This window comes from Acinonyx jubatus, chromosome C2 (assembly GCF_027475565.1).
Source record: "Acinonyx jubatus isolate Ajub_Pintada_27869175 chromosome C2, VMU_Ajub_asm_v1.0, whole genome shotgun sequence".
Classification (NCBI taxonomy): domain Eukaryota; kingdom Metazoa; phylum Chordata; class Mammalia; order Carnivora; family Felidae; genus Acinonyx; species Acinonyx jubatus.
Window position 1 is genome coordinate 121,191,409 of NC_069384.1, and position 15,496 is coordinate 121,206,904.

At 39.6% G+C, this 15,496-nt stretch overlaps 1 protein-coding gene across 1 annotated transcript in view; it reads right to left on the reverse strand.

The window, feature by feature from the left end:
• The window catches only part of CLSTN2 (calsyntenin 2), a 603,018-nt gene that overhangs the window by 299,077 nt on the left and 288,445 nt on the right, over positions 1-15,496 (reverse strand). The gene's annotated exons all lie outside the window — the stretch shown is intronic.

Sequence of the window (15,496 nt, forward strand, 5' to 3'; positions counted from 1 at the left end):
GATCATTACCTATTGCCTCAGCTGCATACAGCCCAAATGGGGTGCTTTCACTATGTACTCGCAGTCACATGGGGGAACAACAGGTATCCACACATCATGCACTCCTGTACAGTCATGCACACATACATACACATGCCACACATCCTCCTTATTCGCCATCTTGTGATCACCCTGAGAGATGTCACAGAGAGATGACAGCAACAGTACCCAGGATGTCCCAAAACATCAACACCCTCGCATAACACACTTCTGGGAAGCACACCGCTAGCTGACCATTTACCTGGCAATGGCTTTCTTTCTAAAGTCTGGATTAAAATTTTGAGCCCTGAATTAGCCTTTCGACAGTGAGCATTCACATCCTAACTTGGAAAGGGGAGACCAAGAGCACACTGCTGTCCCTGTCCATTGGTAGGGGGCTTTAATGCCTATACCTCCCACTGACTTTGTGCTACACTCCAACATGATGGGGAAAGACTGAGCCATGAGATCTGAGAAGCTCTTTGTGCCTAGAGCATGGTTGAGAAAATGGGACTGATATAGATAGGAAACATGTGCTTCCGAAAATCAGGGAAGGAAAAAAGAACCGTGGGCTATAGTGGACCCTGGCAAGGGTTCTAGAACAATCAGAGCTTCACAATGAGTGAGGTGGAAGAAAAAGAAGTGGTGTTGATGAAAAGCAGTATATAAAGAGTACAGATAACCATGGCAGCACGTATATGTACTTCTCTATGTGAATGGAGAGTGAGGGATGATATGGGTAAGCTTGGGCCCTTCATCTGGGGAGGGCCCTGCAACACAGCAATGTTCATCCCCAAGAGAATCACTTTGGGAATATGCACTTTTCCTCCACAGGCCGTTGGGCAGTGAGGACTCCGTCAGGCCCCATTGCCTCTGTGAATGCCAGACATGGCAGCCTGGGGAATGGGAGTCATGTCCTCTCATAAAGTTCAGAGTCCCGTGAGCTCTTGCTGCTTGTAAGCTTCCCCGTGGGAAGGTGACGGCTGAGTGTCAAAACCCTCCAGGTCCATAAAAACCCTGTAGTTACCAACCAAGTGGGAAGTCACTGTGGTGGACGACTGCATCTCTGTCTTGTATAGGCAGAAGTTAGCTTCCCTGGTCTCTGGGAAGCCAGAGCACAGAGAATGATGTTCAGCATAGAGCACACGAGCCTTTCAAAATGCAAAGTAAACTTAAGTAAAAAATACTCTCAGATGTTGGCCCATGGAAGACACATGGCCACACTTTTCAATATTTTATTTCAGATATGCTTTCTTCATATTTCTGCTCATATATCTCATAGGCAAGTTTTCCTGAAAATAGTGAAGATGAATTTTAAAACCACGATGTGGTTTCTATGAGTCTTTCTCAATGAAACCTTCACTGATTCCTGGAATAGGTCAATTTCCCCCACTTTTACATATTCACAATATACTGTATAGGTCCTCTCCTCTGCAGCATGTAAGGCAACTATATTAAATAGTTTGTGTGCTTATTGAAGGCCCATATTCCTTCCTGATAGAACTCCAGGGCCTTCATCTGTCTTGTTTATTTCCCAGCTTCAAGTACAATTCCTGATACATAATAAGAACCCAATCAAAATTTGCCAAGCGGAGTCTGGGGCCAACATGGCAGAGAAGTAGGGGAAACCGTATTTCCCACGTCTCTCAAACAAAGAAGGACTGAAGCCAAAGGACTTTGAACCCCAAGAGTCTGGGGGGAAAAGAGACCGAGTCTAAAAGGAAGACACCGGGACATCCTTGATGGGCTATAGGGCTACTTCAAGGAACAAATCAAAGCACACCTGGTGGAGGGTCCAAAACATCACTATGAGTAGGGAAATAAATAACCAAAGTCACAACAAGAGAGAACAAGTAACACTCTCCAAAAAACACCTCCTGAAGGGCTAGGCCCTGGACAGTATACGAACCCCCTCCCCCTCTTTAAGGTAGCAGTGCTTGTAGGTGCGGATCACATAACAAGCTTTTAAAACTCTTAAGGGACAGAAAACTAGCCAAAATGACAAAACAGAAGAATTCTCCTTAAAAGAAATTGCAGGAAGAAGTGACAGCTAAAGAATTCATCAAAACAGATATAAACAATATAACTGAACAAGAGTTTAGAATAATAGTCATAAAATTAATCACTGGGCTTGAAAAAAGTATAGAAGACAGCACAGAATCTATTGCTGCAGAGATCAAGGGACTAAAAAATAGTCACAATGAATTAAAAAATGCTATAAATGAGGGGCAAAATAAAATGGAGGTGGCCGCAGTGCAGATTGAAGAGGCAGAGGGGAGAATAGGTGAATTAGAAGAGAAAATTATGGAAAAAGAGGAAGCTGAGAAAAAGAGATTAAAAAAAAAATCCCAGACCATGAGAGGAGAATTAGAGAACTAAGTGATTCAATCAAATCCAACAGTATCCATATCATGGGAATTCCAGAAGAAGAAGAGAGAGAAAGGGGCTGAAGGTGTACTTGAACAAATCTTAACTGAGAACTTCCCCAATCTGGAGAAGAAAACAGGCATTGAAATCCAAGAGGCACAGAGAATTCCCTTCAGGTGTAAATTGAATTGATCTTCTGCACGACATATCATAGTGAAACTGGCAAAATACAAGGATAAAGAGAGAATTCTGAAAGCAGCTAGGGATAAATGGGCCTTAACATACAAAGGTAGACACATAAGGGTAGTAGCAGACCTATCTACTGAAACTTGGCAGGCCAGAAAGGAATGGCAGGAAATCTTCAATGTGATGAACAGGAAACATATGCAGCCAAGAATCCTTTCCCAGCAAGTCTGTCATTCAAAACAGAAGGAGAGATAAAGGCTTTCCCAAACAAACAAAAACTGAAGGAATTCACCACCACTAAACCAGCCCTACAAGAGTTCCTAATGGGGACTCTGTGAGTGAAGTGTTGCAAGGACCTCAAAGTACCAGAGACATCACTACAAGCATGAAACCTACAGACATCACAAGGACTCAACCCGTATCTTTCAATAATAACACTGAATGTAAATGGACTAAATGACCCAACCAAAAGACACAGGGTATCAGAATGGATAAAAAAATAAGACCCATCTATTTGCTGTCTATAAGAGACTCATTTGAGACCTCAGGACACCTTCAGACTGAAAGTGAGGGGATGGAGAACCGTCTATCATGCTACTGGAAGTCAAAAGAAAGCTGGAGTAGCCATACTTATATCAGACAACTAGACTTTAAGTTAAAGGCTGTAACAAGAGATGAAGAAGGGCATTACATAATAATTACACAGTCTATCCATCAGGAAGAGCTAACAATTATAAATGTCTATGCAACGAATTCGGAATCACCCAAATATATAAAACAATTAATCACAAACATAGCAACCTTATTGAGAAGAATGTGGTAATTGCAGGGGACTTTAATAGTCTACTTACAACAATGGACAGATCATCTAGACAGAGAATCAGTAAAGAAACAATGGCCCTGAATGGTACATTGGACCAGATGGACTTGACAGATATATTTAGAGCTCTACATCCCAAAGCAGCAGAATATACTTTCTTCTTGAGTGCACATGGAACATTCTCCAAGATAGATCACATACAGGATCACAAAACATCTCTCAATAAGTATAAAATAATTGAGATCATACAATGCACACTTTCAGATCAAAATGCTATGAAACTTGAAATTAACCACAGGAAAAGCCTGGAAAACTTCCAAAAGCATGGAGGTTAAAGAACATCCTACTAAAGAATGAATGGATCAAGCAGGCAATTAGAGAAGAAATTAAAAAATATATGGAAACAAATAAAGATTAAAATACAACAATCCAAACCCTTTGGGATGCAGCAAAGGCAGTCCCAAGAGGAAAATACATTGCAATCTAGGCCTATCTCAAGAAACAAGAAAAATCCCCAGTACAAAATCTAACAGCACATCTAAAGGAACTAGAAGTGGAATAGCAAAGACACCCCAAACCTAGCAGAAGGAGAGAAATAATAAAGATCAGAGCAGAAATAAACAATATGGAATAAAAAAAAAATAGAACAGATCAATGAAACCAAGAGTTGGATTTTTGAAAAAATAAACAAAATTGATAAACCTCTAGCCAGGCTTCTCAAAAAGAAAAGAGAGAGGACCCAAAGAGATAAAATCATGAATGAAAATGGATTTATTACAACCAATTCCACAGAAAGACAAGCAATAATCAGGGAATGCTATGAAAAATTATATGCCAACAAACTGGACAACCTGGAAGAAATTGACAAATTCCTACACACCCATACACTACCAAAACTCAAACGGGAAGAAACAGAAAATTCTGAACAGACCCATAACTAGTGAAGAAATGGAATCAGTTATCAAAAATCTCCCAATAAATAGGAGTCCTGGACCAGATGGCTTCCCTGGGGAATTCTACCAGACATTTAAAGCAGAGTTAATACCTCTCCTTCTCAAGTTGTTCTAAAAAATAGAAATGGAAGGAAAACTTCTGGATTTCCTTGAAATCCTATGAATTCCTAGCACACCAGCATTACTTTGATTCCCAAACCAGAGACCCAGCAAAAAAAGATAACTACAGGCCAATATCCCTGATGAATGTGGATGCAAAAATTCTCAACAAGGTACTAGCAAATCGAATTCAACAGCATATAAAAATAATTATTCACCATGATCAAGTGGGATTCATTCCTGGGATGCATGGCTGGTTCAATATTTGCAAATCAATCAGTGTGATACATCACATTAATAAAAGAAAAGGTAAGAACCAGGAGATCCTGTCAATAGATGCAGAAAAAGCATTTGACAAAATATAGCATCCTTTCTTAATAAAAACCCTCAAGAAAGTAAGGATAGAAGGAACATACTTAAACATCATAAAAGCCATTTATGAAAAGCCCACACCTAAAATCATCCTCAGTGGGGAAAAACTGAGAGCCTTTCCCCTTGAGATCAGGAACACGGCAGGGATGTCCACTCTCACCGCTGTTGTTTAACATAGTGTTGGAAGTCCTAACATCAGCAATCAGACAACAAAATGAAATAAAAGGTATCCAAATTGGCAAAGAGGAAGTCAAACTTTCACTTTTCACAGAAGACATGATACTCTACGTGGAAAACCTGACAGACTCTGCCAAAAGTCTGCTAGAACTGATACATGAATTCAGCAAAGTTGCAGGGTACAAAATCAATATAGAGAAATTGGTTTCATTTTTATACGCCAATAATGAAGCAACAGAAAGAGAAATAAAGAAACTGCTCCCATTTATAATTGCACCAAGAACCATAAAATACCTAGGGATAAACCTAACCAAAGATGTAAAAGATCTGTTTGCTGAAAACTCTAGAAAGCTTATGAATGAAATTGCAGAAGACACAAAGAAATGGAAAAACATTCCATGCTCATGGACTGGAAGAATAAATATTGTTAAAGCATCAATACTACCCAAAGTAATCTACACATTCAATGCAATCCCAATAAAAATTGCATGAGCATTCTTCTCAAAGCTAGAACAAACAATTCTGAAATTTGTATGGAACCAAACAAGACCCAGAATAGCCAAAGTAACAGTGAAGAAGAAAACCAAAGCGGGAGGCATCACAATCCCAGATTTTAACCTCTACTTCAGAGTTGTAACCAGCAAGGCAGTATGGTTTTGGCACAAAAACAGACACATAGACCAATGGAATAGAATAGAGAACCCAGAATTGGACCCACCAATGTATGGTCAAGTAATCTTTGACAAAACAAGAAAGAATATCCAATGGAAAAAAAAGTCTCTTTAACAAATGGTGCTGGGAGAACAGGACTTCTGCAACATGCAGAAGTATGAAACTAGACAACTTTCTTACACCATACACCAAAATAAACTCAAAATAGATAAAGGACCTGAATGTGAGACAGGAAACCATCAAAACCCTGGAGAAGAAAACAGGCAACAACCTCTTTGACCTAAGTCGCAGCAATTTCTTACCTGACCCATCTCCAAAGGCAAGGGAATTAAAAGCAAAAATGAACTATTGGGACCTCATCAAGATAAAAAGTGTTTGCACTGCAAAGGAAACAATCAACAAAACTAAAAGGCAACTGATGGAATGGGAAAAGTTATTTGTAAATGATATATCGGATAAAGGGCTAGTATCCGAAATCTATAAAGAACTCACCAAACTCAGCACCCAAAAAACAAAGAATCCAGTGAAGAAATGGGAAGAAGACATGAATAGACATTTTTCCTAAGACATCCAGGTGGCCAACAGACACATGAAAAGATGCTCAACATCACTCCTCATCAGGGAAATATAAATCAAAACCACACTGAGATACCACCTCATGTCAGAGTGGCTAAAAAGAACAAATGAGGAGACTATAGATGCTGGTGAGGATGTGTAGAAATGGGAACCCTCTTGCACTGTTGGTGGGAATGCAAACTGGTGCAGCCATTCTGGAAAACAGTGTGGAGGTTCCTCAAAAAATTAAAAATAGAACTACCCTAAGACCCAGCAATTGCAATGCTAGGAATTTACTCAAGGGATATAGGAGTGCTGATGCATAGGGGCACATGTACCCCAATATTTATAGCAGCACTTTCAACAATAGCCAAATTATGGAAAGAGCCTAAATATCCATCAACTGATGAATGGATAAAGAAGATGTGGTGTATATATACAATGGAATACTACTTAGCAATGAGAAAGAATGAAATCTGGCCATTTGCAGCAATGTAGTTGGAACAGGAGAGTATTATGCTAAGTGAAATAAGTCAGGCAGAGAAAGACAGATACTGTATGTTTTCACTCATAGGTGGATCCTGAGAAACTTAACAGAAGACCATGGGGGAAGAGAAGGGGAAAATAAAGTTACAGAAAGGGAGAGAGGCAAACCATAAGTGACTGTTGGATACTGAGCACAAACTGAGGGTGGATGGGGGTGGGGGAGAGGGGAAAGTGGGTGATGGGCATTGGGGAAGGCACTTGTTGGGATGAGCACTGGGTGTTGTATGGAAAGCAATCTGAAAACCAAATATATAAAAAATTTTCTCTAGTGAATTAATGACTGATTGAGTGAATTCATAGTCTAATCATTTGGGCTAGAAGGGTCTGGGACACTAGCATTGGAGCAGGATGCCAGGGAACAGTTACAGGACATTAATATCAAGGTTGGAACTAAGTGAAGGACCAACTCCCTCCTCTGCCAGCTCTTAAATGTTTATTCAAACAAAGAGATCTGTATGAGTGGTCTGGACCACAGGCCACTGTAAGTGCATTTATGGAACGTTGAGTCTATTCTCTTTTCCCTCATCCATGCCAGATAGTAATACTTAAGTCCTTACAGAACACTTACTTGCTGAACATAAACATGTCCTGAGAATATTTTCCAACATAGCACTTCCAGCAGTCACTGACACCTGATGAAATGACAGGAGATAAGAAACCTATTTATCATCCTGACTACAAGTGACAGGGATGGGCAGGCACAATTTGACATAATAGTAAGTCACGCCATGAAATGGCACTCTTAATATTCCTCTTTTTTTTTTTTAAATTATCTTGCTAAAAATACTGGAAAGCAACACATAGAATAATTTACAAATTATAATATCTACAGCTGATTTCACGCTTTATCATTTTTCATGTTATGTCACATTGTCAACAGTTACAATTTTTCATCTCCTGGGATGTCAATACATTACAACTAATTATCGGGGACCTATACCACTTCCCCCACTCCGAGTCTCCTAAAGGATGGTCATCATGTCATCGGAAGAGGAAGATTCTCTGATGGAGACGGCAAGTATAAAGGGAGGGACCCTAGGAGTGCCCTGTAAAACTTTGGCCACCTCTTTTAACCATCTTTAGAATACTCCATATCCCCTGGTGTGTCTTCATTGCTTCAATCTTTCAGAGCTGGCATACATCCTCCCTAGTTCTTTATTCTTCTTTGCTAGGAGTAAGCCCAGGGATCATCCACCATTAGCAAAGGCCTCACCTCCTGGCCTGTAGGACTTGTGTCAGCACACTGGCAGTATAAGTGAGATTCATGTGTGTTATCATTTTATATCTGTATAAATGTTGTCTCATCTGCCCTCCCAACAAACAGTATCATTACTTTCAAATGAAGAAATGAGGATCTGTGAAGGTATGTAACTTGACTAAGGTTTCATAGCCAGTGAATATTACAGTTCAGTGGGGCTCAAATGTTGTCCCTTTATTTCCAAATCTCATTCTTTTTCCACAATGCTATGCAGTGTCTCATGCTTGTTTTCTTTGATTGTGATAACTTGCTCAGTAAGCACTACTGTAAAAAGAAAACAGAACATCCAGCTGCAGTTAAGGTAGAGCTCTATGGCTGGGGCTGGGGCTTAGAGAAATGTCAAGGCCAGAGGGAAATGCACAGATGTAATGTCTGTACCTGGGAAAGACAGAAGCATATTCTATTTTTCTGGAGTGAAATTCTACAATACAGGATGTTTTTTTCTTTTCAAAATGTCTATTATATATGTGTATATACACACAAATACACACACACACACACACATATATATACATACATAATTTGATCTCTTTTAAGATGTATTTTTTTCATATTTCATCATCATTGAAATCAGGATGTATCTTACAAACAATGAATCAGTGGCATCTCTCAATGTCAGGCCAGGCTGTAGTCATAGTGCAGTTGTCATGGACAGTGTATACACATCAAAATTTACAAAATGGCTTTTAGCACTTGAACAAAATCCTGGATACAATAATGGGAAACTTGTAAGACATGCTGCCCTAGCTATGCTCCAGTGGTACCGAGGATGATACTATACAGAAAAAGTTGGACTTAGATAGCACTAAGTGATAGATGATACTTGATTAGAATTTTCAGCCTCTGAATGTGAGGATAACTTGTGGACAGCTCAAGCACTGAATTTTAGCTATATTTTCTAGTATTTTATAGTATACATAGGAGTGATAATAGTATTCTGATTTTGAAACTCTTAATACATATAAAATAAACTTTTATCCAAAGTATCAAGAAAGCATGTGTCATAGGTTAGCTGGCAACATTTTTCCATTTTTAGTGGCACATAAAAATATGGTGCATCTTAAAATTGATGGCACCTTTGCACCGATAAGTAGAGCTCACATACATATTGTGTGTTAATTCACATGTATATGTGTGTCTATTCTAAACCCTAAAGAAAAACTGAGTTACAGGTCTGGACTGAACCAGAATTGTGGAGTTATCATTTTGCTTTTCATGCGACCGACCAACCTGCCCCGTCCTCACAGCCAACCTCTGGGGAGACTGGCAGCAAAAATTGTGTCTATTAAGGACTTTGTGCAACCCAAATGCAGAAAAAGATTACTGGGACAGGTGATGAGATGTACAGCACATATGAAAAATATACAGAAATATTTTTTTCCATGTGTCGCTTTTATTTTCCCCCAAAGGAATGTGTTAAATTTAGCTGGGCAATCTAACTTCCGTTTTAGATCTACATCCATTGTACTTTACGCCATGAATGCTGAACTAAAACTCTGGAATTCAAATCCCTTCTTGCCTTAATCATTCTGTTCTTTCAATGCATCACAAATTTCTTTGTAGCCAAACCCAAGGCTCTGAGGCATTCTTGAAATAGTTCTTTTAAAGCTGACATTTAAAACTCACCCCTAACTCAAATTATAATGGTTTTGACATGGTGTTCTGAGAAGGTACAGGGCTTAATAGCAAACACTTCTCATGTATTAAGCAGGATTAGTCAACCTAATTTCTAAAAAGATGTCATAATGAGTACACCACAACAGATGTTTTAAAATTTGGATGAAATTTGCTTCTATTTTTCCCTTAATGTCTTGGAACATGAAAGGAAAGTTCCACTTCTAAAAGTGAATAGAAATCTCTGGTTACTAATTACAAAACAGGATGCAAAGAAAATGGGTGAGGTTCCTAGTAGAAGTGAAATATATTAAAAGTAGTTTCTTCTGGACAGTATAGATTTTTTTTCCACTCTGTGAAGGAAATGTTCTTAAAATAGAACACAGAGAACTTTACCTAGCTGAAAACCATGCATAATTCAGCATAGAGAGTGAACCATAATCTCTTTACACTGTTTGGGTAAATGGTTTGTGCTCTGAAAACAGGAATTTTCCAGATAGCAGTGAAAAGTCAGATTGTATTTCTCTTCAATACAAGTATCTGCCACAACTAGAGGCCCTAGCAATCTATCCTATGGCCCCAAAGGGTCAGGAGAAATGTTGTCTGTCCTCACATCTGAGACAGGATGCAAATATAGCATTGAGGCTGACACTTGGAAAAGCATCCATGTTTAGCTCTGAGCACACAGATACGTGGAATGGGTCTGTCCCTCTGAATGCTGGGTGGATTTATGTGAATGCATGTTGATTTCTTTCTTCTGCAATTGGGAAATACCAAATAATCATTCATAAAGGCTTTGATTTGTTTTATATAAATACTTTTGAGACAGTAGAGCCTGGAGTTTAGAAACATCATTTCAAATCTGTGGCTACTTCAATTGTTAACTACACAAACTACACAACAGGCAGCACTGCATAGAGATCTCTGTGAGAAGAGAAAGAAATGAGGTGAAACTTATGCCCCAGCTTACTGTTTGGCAAGAGTTTCTGGGATTTGTCATAGGGAGAGAGTGTCCAGAGAGAGAGCTCAGCAATCCCCCCTGAGCTAAGAAGTCAGATTCAGAAGTTTGAGAGGATCAAGGCAGCTAGAATCTGTGGGCAAGAGTATCAGAAAGAAAGGAGATGCAGAGAAAAACAAAGACAAAGAGACACAGAGAGAAAGACAGAGGGAAGGAGAACATGCTCTGGAGATAGCAAAGAACTTTCCTTGGGTCTTTGATGGCGTCCCAATCAGAACACACGAGTAAGAAAACCACCAAGGCTGGGGAAAGAACTACTAAAGGAACAGGAAGTATAATCCCTGGAACTCACCTGGTACGAGGAGTAGTTTGCATTCCCACCATCCAGTGAGGAAAACCTTGTAATACATGAGGCACGGAGTATTGCTTAGGTGTGGGGACAAATTATCCGTAGACTTATGGCTGATCTGGTCCAAACTAACCATACTTAAAAGTAAGTCTTGAACACCTTGAACTGATTCCAAATCACTTAACTGGGTTACAAATGAAGTCCTCAAATATTTAAAGGTATAATAAAAAATGCTGCAACTCAACATAACATTCACAATGTCCAGAAACCAGTAAAAATCTACCAGGCATGCAAAGAAACAGGAAAACATAGGAGAAGAACAACCAATTGATAAAAACAGACTCAGAAATGACACAGATGATAGAATTAGTAGACAAAGGATTTAAAACAACTACTATAAATTATTTCATATGTTCAAAAAGCATGGGCAGATATAGGAAAGATGGAAAATAAAATAGATGAACAGATAGGTAGATAAATAACAGATGTAGACACATGAGGATGATTTTATACCTATCTATTTATCATAGAACTTCTATAAATGAAAAAAAAAATACATGAGGTTTAAAATACACTGGATGGGAGATAACAGCAGATTAAATACTGCAGCAGAGCAGTGAACTTGAAGGCATAGCAATGAAATTATCCAAAATGAAATAAAGAGGGGAAAAGAATGAAAAATAAAATTAGTACGGCATCAGTGCGTCAGTGAGTTATGGGACAATATCAAACAGCCTAACATACTTGTAATTGGAATCCCAGAAAATAGGAGTGGAGATGGAAAAAATGTTTGAAGAAACAATTATTGCAAATTTAACAAATTTGATGAAAACTCTAAACTCATAAAAAGCTCAATAAGCCTCAAGGAGAAGAAATAAGAAAACACATAAGGCACAGTATATTAAAGAGTAAAATCTTTAAATTCACCCAGAGAAAAAAAATGCCTATTACACACACAAACAAAGGTAAGACTTTTCATCAGAAAAGTCTGTCTACTAGTCAGAGACAGTAGAGTAACATCATTATAGTTTGTTTGTTTGTTTTTTTAATGTAATAGGAGTTAACTCGTAAGGGTGTGTTAAGGTTTAAAAGAGGTAATATTTTTATTTTATAATTCTTAGGCTAGCACAAAGTGGGTGCTATTTTAAGTATTTAGTAAATTAAACAAACAACCAAAAACAAAAACAATTGTAGGCTTCCTTTCCCAAAAGATCCCAGAATTTTAGGTGTGCAAAGAGGCCCTTAGAAATCATCAAATCCAAATCAATGATTTTACAGGATTGATCCCTGAGGCTCAGACTTGGCATCACCCTTGGTCAAGGACAAAAATGAGGTATAGGCAGAGGGAGCTTTGGGACCCCAATAACTCATGGGTCTTCTTGATGACACCATCTGCCATAGTCACTATCCATGGTCAACCATTTGATTTTCTCCAGCCTCATTCCCAAGTATCACTCTTCACTGCAACCTTCTTTTTGTATTTGTGGCTTTTCCCTAGAAGTTACTCTCCTAAGAATTTGCTTTGCTCAAGCAATTTATTCTTCTTCATTTTCCTCCTTCTAGCAAATAAAGTGGTCTCAGCTATAGTCATCTAGTTCAAAGCAGAGTTTAAATCTTGGATGAAGATAAGTCCCCCTACTCACTGCCAGCTTGTGAAGGCAATGGTCTAGTCACTTGGAGGGTGTTTAGGATCCCTGGGGAGATTCTGGGGCTACCCCCTCTGGGCCCCTACCTCCCCCAGTTCCACTGGCAAAACAGCTTTGGAGCCTGCTGGCACAGAAAAAACAGACAGCAAGGGCTCCTCACCGGAGCATATTTGAAAAGGTAAGACCAGACCCTCTGTTAGTTACAACAAACTAGAAGATTAATTAAAGCCACTCAGACTAACAGGTGGGTCTCCAGAGGTGCACAGCACTGGACACACCTTAAGCCCTGATTTATCACTTAAAATTGTTATCACCAAGCGTGCATTTAAGTTTCTCCCCAAACACACCGCTTCTGCACCCAGCACACTTAAGCTCCCCTTTACCACCACCTTTCTTCCTGCAAAGAATTCAGGGAAAGAAGAGGGTTAAAAATGCTGGTGTGCAACTGTCAGGGCCGCCCCCCCCATCTGGCCCTAAGAGGCCAATAACAGGGAGCAGCAATGCACATTAATCAATCCATGTGCCCAGCTATATACAAAGAGTCATGTGTTAAAAACATGGAGGACAAAATGAATATATCTTGAACTTACTACATGCAAGAAACAATTATTATAGTTAATCCTTGCAACAACATGGAGGTATAAATATTATTATTCCTACTTTGTAGTTGAGGAAGTTGATGCTTAGAGAGGCTAAGTGAGTCATAGAGCGAAATAAAAGCTGAGGAGACAAGTTTCACACACAGGGCAGTTGTCTCTCTTGGTGCTGTATGAGCTCAGGCAGGAGGAGAGCACTGTGGGTGGTGGCCACAGTCACAGGTGGCTTCCTGCAGGAAGTGGTGTGCCTGCTGGGCTTTGAGACAGGCAGAGAGGAGGGATGAAAGAAGGCAAGCTTAGGGATACAACATTAATAAAGCAAAAGAACAAGAGTGACCAGGGCAGGCACAAGACCCACTGATAGTGACAGAGGTGGAATGAGATCAGAGTGGATGAAACGGATGCAATCCTTACAATCTTCTCATGTGGGCACTGAGATAGACAGACGATTTCATGTGGAGGAGTAGTATAAAGAAAAGAAGTTTTAGGTATCTGGCTATTCCTAGATAGCTAAGCTATTCTTTTTTGGGAAGGAACAAACAAATCCAGGAGAGCTTCTTGGAATCTCTTACCATGGTGCTGAGCACACAGCTGAATAAGACCATAACAGCTGGCACTTATTAAACATTTTGAATAAACCAAACACTTTGATAAAATCTTTCCATGCCCCATCTATTCTCCACTATAACTTTGGCAGTATGTCACTTTCACTGAGCACATTTTACAGAGGAGGAAACTGAGACCCAGAGGGTCAAGCACCTTACTTGCTCAAGTATACACCATTGGTAAGGAGCAAGCCTGATTTAGACATGAGACTCCAGAGCCTTTGCTCTACGGCCTTGTAACTCGAAGTATGATCTGCAGAGCAGCAGTGTGGGACTCACCTGGGAGCAGGAGTATTTGTATTTGAAGATCTTTTCCTTAATGAATATGAAAGCTCTTAGAAAAACATAAAGCATTATCAAAGGGAAGGTATTAGAAATGCTTTTCAGTCATGGAAATTGGATTTAAGACTGTGACCCTTTCTTGGTTTATGTCTTGCATATTTGAATCTCAGCACAGAGCTGAATGGGTCCAGATGCTCTTGAGCAAAGCCCTAGAGCAGGTGTCGTCAAACCTTTTATATAAAAGACTAGGGAGGAAATATTTTAGGCTTTGCAGGCCATATGGTCTCTGTCATGATTACTCAACTCTTCCACTGTAGCATGAAAGCAGCCACAAACAATACATAAATGAACAGTGTGGCTGTGTTCCAATAAAACTTTATAAAAATAGGAGGTGAGCTGAATTTGGCTCCCAGGCTATGGTTTGCCATCCCAATGCTAGAACACCAGATATTCCCTCTCAAAGAGGGGCTGTAGAAAGGAGGGCAAGGTAAGAAAATATGCTTTTCTTTGAATGGACATTCTAGTAGTCACCTGGAGGCAGGACATTCCAACCAGTCCAAGAAAGGTTTGGATTCTGAGTATCTAGAATGAATACAAGATGTACTGACAGACTGAAGAACAGTAACAGGCTATTTATGGCAGGGAAAACTTTTTTGCTCCTTCATGTCAAACTCTTGTCAGATGGGCTCTGCAGAAGAGAAGGGGATGTCAACTAATTTCCATCAATTCTGTTTTATTCATTCATCCTTACTGAGTGACTACTATATGCCAGATACTATAAATAAATACAGGATAAATTATGTAATTCCCCTGTTTTCAAAGAGTTCATAACCCAAAGGGGGAAGAAGGTATAAATACACAGCCCAAGCCAATGTTGTGTGTGCTAGAAAGGTGAAAGCTAAGACGTACTACATGAGCTTGGAGGAGGGCACCGTATACAGACCAGGAGAAGGGAATTAGAAGCAGCTATCAGGGAGAAGGTAAGCCTCTATTGATATCTCAAGTCTTGGAGGATGCAAAGTCAACCAAGTGAAGGAGGGGCAGAGTGAAAAATGTGCAAAGGCTATAGGTGGAAGGAGCATGTGAACTTAAAGCAATGTGACTGCAGAGCCAAAAAACTGAGTTTAAGTAGGAAATGCAGGGAAATGGGGTGACGGACAATCTGGGGCCAGACTGTCAAAGACCTTTTCAGTCTGAAGAAAGGGGGTCCAATTCTTAGGGCAATGGGAGTACAATGAAGCCTTTTAAACCAAGGAGAAACAATGTCTGAATTTTTTTTAAATCTAAAGACATTTTACTAAGACTTTGGTATAGAAATGAAGGGACTAAGGGGGTGACAATATAGAGGAGAGGCCAGTGTTCAAGACACGCTGGAAGTCACCTAGGAAAGAGCTGGTGCCCTGACTAAGCTACTAACAGGGGT